At 35.7% G+C, this 4830-nt stretch overlaps 1 pseudogene; it reads right to left on the bottom strand.

Moving 5' to 3' along the window:
• LOC105136060 (sulfate transporter 2.1-like) overlaps positions 1–3551 on the bottom strand; it is a 6324-nt pseudogene extending 2773 nt beyond the window's left edge.
• Positions 3552–4830: the final 1279 nt, after the last annotated feature.

Below are 4830 nucleotides of genomic sequence, written 5' to 3'. Positions count from 1 at the left end.
GAGGGGTAGTGTAGTAATTCAACAAAACTTGATAAATATAAATAGAAAGTAAAAAAAAAAAAACAAAAGAAGAGATCTGAAATTTAAGAGAGAATCGGCACGAGAGAGAAGGGAGAAAGAAAAAGAAGAGTTCTGAGACAAGAAATGTTTAAGTGGTATAGATCAATGTATTGCTAAGTATTCATTTCGTCAGACATACAAACCATATTCGGCTACTGTTTTTTGCACACTCACTGGCATGATGTATGACATTACGAAGCGTTGCAGGGTATATATCTTTAATTATAATGGCAACGAGTGAATCAACTTTTCAATTTTTTTTTGTGAAGGGATCATTTAGTTCTTTTCACAAAATTCTCTTCTTATGAGTTGCATCAAATCCACTTCTCTTTTAAGGAAACCACGATCTTGTACGAGGAACCACAAAAAAAATTACAACCAAGAGCTGCATAGCTGAGAGATAGGTCTAATTCTACAACTTGCAGCGAATAGAATCAAAAGCTTTTAGCCGAATCTCTTAGCAGTCAACATAGCGGGTTAATTAATTTTTATTTTTTTTTTAAAAAAATCAAATGTTTTTTTAACCGGGTTTAACCCAACTTAACCGAATGGTGAGTTAATTTGTTTTTTTTAACTGGGCCACACCTATTAAATTCCTCCTATTTTTTGTGAATTTTGGACCGAGCCAGGTCCCTGTCAGCCCAGAGGGCCGACCTGAGTTTAACAACCAGTATCTTCATTCTATTAATGCATGCGAAGTTAACAGCAGAAGCAAAAGTAACCGCAGCTAGAAGGCCGATATCCGCCGATGCAAATAATACCCCAAAGAAGGCCCCAATACAAACAAGAAAATCTAGCTTATCAACCTTCCATATATAGTATGCTTCATGAGGGTCAACGAGCCCAGGTAAAGCAGAAAGAATGATTGCAGAAAGGACTGCGATGGGAGTAAAGTACAAAAGCCTTGTGAACAATTCCAGAGATACGATCACAGTAATGGCCATCACAATATTTGACATAGCAGTTTCACATCCAGCACTGAAATTTACAGCACTGCGCGAGAATGAACCTACATACATGGTTTTAATTGTTACAACATGTAAGAAAATATCCAAATCTAGATTAATGTCAGAAACGGCATAAAGTATCAGAAGAACCTAACCAGTGCTACATAGCAAGAAGTGAAAGACCCCAGAATGTTCATAAATGCAAAGGCCACCATTTCTTGGTTTCCATTGATGCGGTATCCTTTTATGGATGCAAAAGATCGGCCTACTGCAGTTGCTTCCTGCATTCGACATAACAACAGAATATATAGAATGAAAGTTAGTAATGTTGATTTAGTGTACTTCTCATGGAGAATGGACTTCAATTATTTGATACCCACAGTGATCGCAATGACAGCGACTATAAGTCCAGTTTTAGCAACTTCTCCGATGTGTGGGTTATTGAACTGCAACTCATGGATTGAACCTGGGTTTAAGCCCTTTTTAAGGTGTTTTATAATCATTACCCCATGTTTATCAGCTCTGGTCAGATAAACTAGAAGAGTTGAGAGAACAACAGAAATCAAAGGAGCAGTTGCAGGCAGCCAGAAGAGTTTCCTATGCCTTTTACCCTGCAAGAATCAGCAAGCCTTTCTTTCTGTAATGACTAAATAACGGCAACAAGATATATTACTAATCAGCTATCACTACAAAAAACAGTTTCCAATGACCAAATCATTGGTCGCCAAACACCCTGTTTTTGGTCACCAAAGGCTCTGACCACATTATTTCCAAATGAACATTTTTGTCACCTATTTGTGGTCTCAAGTACATTTGGCGACCAAAACTATGAATTCCGTCACCATTGATGTGGAGTCTATTGCATCGAAGTTAGTCATCTATGAATTCCGTCACCATTGACGTGGAGTCTATTGCATCGAAGTTAGTCATCTAAAACTCGTTGAGCAATCTCTTGTGAGTGTAAAGATTGATCTTCGGAAACGAAATTCATCAATATATGGCTACCTGTACGGATAAAATGATTTATTCTAACGAAATTGGCTGACTCTAAGCTTGCCAATAGTGACCAAATTGGTCTCCAGTGGTGGCTTTGGCAGCTAATTTGATTCCCATAGCTGATATTGAAACAAAAAAGAAGCAAGCTTTCATGAACAAATTGAAGTTACTGCGAAGAGGACCAACCACAAATCTGGTTAATATAATAAAACTTAAGAATGAGCATCCGAGTATCAAATTATGCAGATTCCTCTGTGATCAAAATAGAAAAACGAAAGGATAAATTGGCATTTCTATGGAAATATATACAAGTATGAGCATTTAATAGGCTTTGAGCGAGGAAAATATTCAGGGAAAATAACATGCGTACATAATGATGAACTGATCTCCAAATAGCTTGCATTACAGAGATAACATCAGTCTTATTTGTGAAATGAGCAATCCCAAGTAGTCCTTTCATTTGTTGAAGGCCGATGACAATGGCTGCCCCTGACACAAACCCAACAATTGCGGCATGGGAGAGAAAATCCACAAAGGAAACCCAGCCTGCATATTCCGAAAAGGAAAACTATGGCGCTTAAGTATTAACATCAACCAGCAAAATTACAATTGTTAACGAACCACCTAAATAGTCCAAATGCAGCTTGAGAAATTCCTGCAAAAAAGGTTGTGGTAAGAACAAGATTTCTGTAAGGAATTGGATTAGCCTCAGGATCTTCTAGTTTCAGAATCATCGAAGACAAGAGCAGTGAAACCACAGCCACTGGCCCAATTGCTATGTCTCTTGAAGTTCCCATTACAGCATAAAAGAGAGCTGGAATAACAATTGTATCTGAAAAGAGAAACGAATTCATACGTGCATACATATATATAGAGTCCGTTTATATCAAAGATTGCTAGCTACCCAAGAAGTTCAGTTATCAGTTATAAAACTTGCAGAGGCCATATTTAGGATCAAACTTCGCTAGAGTCGCATATCCAATACTCTGCATGAAATTTACATGATCTTGAGACTAAGTAAAGGGATCGGTTACTAGAACTAGAAATGTTGACTGTTTCTGCTACCATCGTAAACTTCCATGCTTGCTTGTGCTTTACCTGAGGAATGCAGAGGCTAGCGAGAGTTAGACCCTCCAATAGGTCGTTCCTGAGTTTTGTTGCGTTGTAGCGCCGGCACCAACTAAAGATAGGAAACATCGCCTGCAGGACTGAAATTACTGTCTTAAAAAGGCCATCCTTGTCCTTGAGAAATGGAAATCTCTTGCCATGAGGCAAAACAGTTTCCCTGGCTGAATCCATGAGCATTCGCCACAGGCTAGGTGGCTCAGTAGCATTGAGCAGCCACTGAGCCTTTTCAGCCTGCCTATTTTTCTCAAGGTCTAGGATTTCTTGACCATCTGTTTCAATGGCCGAAGAAGCCATAGCTGATTGAATTGTTCACTAGAAATAGAAGAGTCTCTTTCTCTGTCTCCGATAAGAATCTCAACCTATGGCGAAGACAACATTAGGACTAAAGAATGGTTCCCTCATCACCATGCTTACAGAATGGTCAGATGTTAAAGTGCAAATTTCACCTTTACAAAAAGACTATCACAGATCTATATATGATTTGATTTTCGAATTTAGGTTGCCAAACAAGCGGTGAGATGCAAATTCCCTCCTAGTAATTACAATTTACATCTAAGGAACTAATCACATTTTCAATAAACTAAACTGTAGAGCCAACTCTTCGGTTTCTCCAAAAACACTGGTAGTGTTTTTTCTCTTCTTCCTTTTTTTTTTTCGATAGGAAAAAACACCATAGTTTTACATATTACGTCAGCCTCCAACTAGAGCCCATTATGATTTAGTTGAATATAAATGAGAATATGAACTTATGCAGCTTGCAATTCCAAATTGACTGCGCACGATTTCAAATCCATTTCATCACTAAATTATGGAAACTTTAGCTCCTGTTTTGTTTTTAATTTGATCGGTATTTATGTAAATGATTTTTATTTTTTATTTTTCAAAGAACCATAGTGATTCTAAATAAAGGATTGGAAAATAATACTTATACATTATTTTCTAACCTAAGTTTTTTAAATTTAAAACTTATTATTATATACTAAAATTGAGTAAAGAGTTATGAAATCTCAACAGAAAAAATATATCAAACTTAATTACAAAGCAAACTTGCATAAATAATATATCAAACTTAAACAAACTTAAAAATTAAGTTAGAGAAATTTTAAGCAAATAAGAATAACAAAAGATGTGAAGGACACCACCACGCTTAAATGGTGTGTGTGTTGCCTCTGGTGCTGGAATGCTTCCTTTCCTAGTGGGGATGGATGCTTCTCCGCGAGCTCTTGTTGGTGGTGCAGCGCGTGTATAGGTTGGTGTCGCGTGGAGATTTTTTCTTTCTTTTCTCTTTCATCTTCTTGATTCCACACAAATTCTCTCAACAATACCAGGTTTCCTGTCTCTTTCTTTTTCTTTTTCTTTTTAATTTATTTCTTATTATTTTATTATTTTTAATTTTTTTAATTGATATTTAATTAATTTTATTTTTCAAAATTAAATTAATTATTAATTGAACTTTGTGTGATTCTTTTTTGATTTTCCTTCTATAAAGTTATTATAGATTTATAACTCAAGTCATAAATTTAGAAGGTTAATCTAAGTTATATTACGTATTTTTTTTAGATTTTGTTTTTAATTTCATCCTTTAATATTTTTTTTTATTTTTTAATTTCTATAAGGATATCTCTATCTCATACTCTGGGTCGTAGGTTTTGCAAATTATCCAATTTGACTTGATCTCTTGTTTTTTTAATTATTTTTT

Source organism: Populus euphratica, unplaced genomic scaffold (assembly GCF_000495115.2).
Source record: "Populus euphratica unplaced genomic scaffold, PopEup_1.0 scaffold156.1, whole genome shotgun sequence".
Taxonomy (NCBI): Eukaryota; Viridiplantae; Streptophyta; class Magnoliopsida; order Malpighiales; family Salicaceae; genus Populus; species Populus euphratica.
This window is presented reverse-complemented; position numbering and strand designations above follow the sequence as displayed.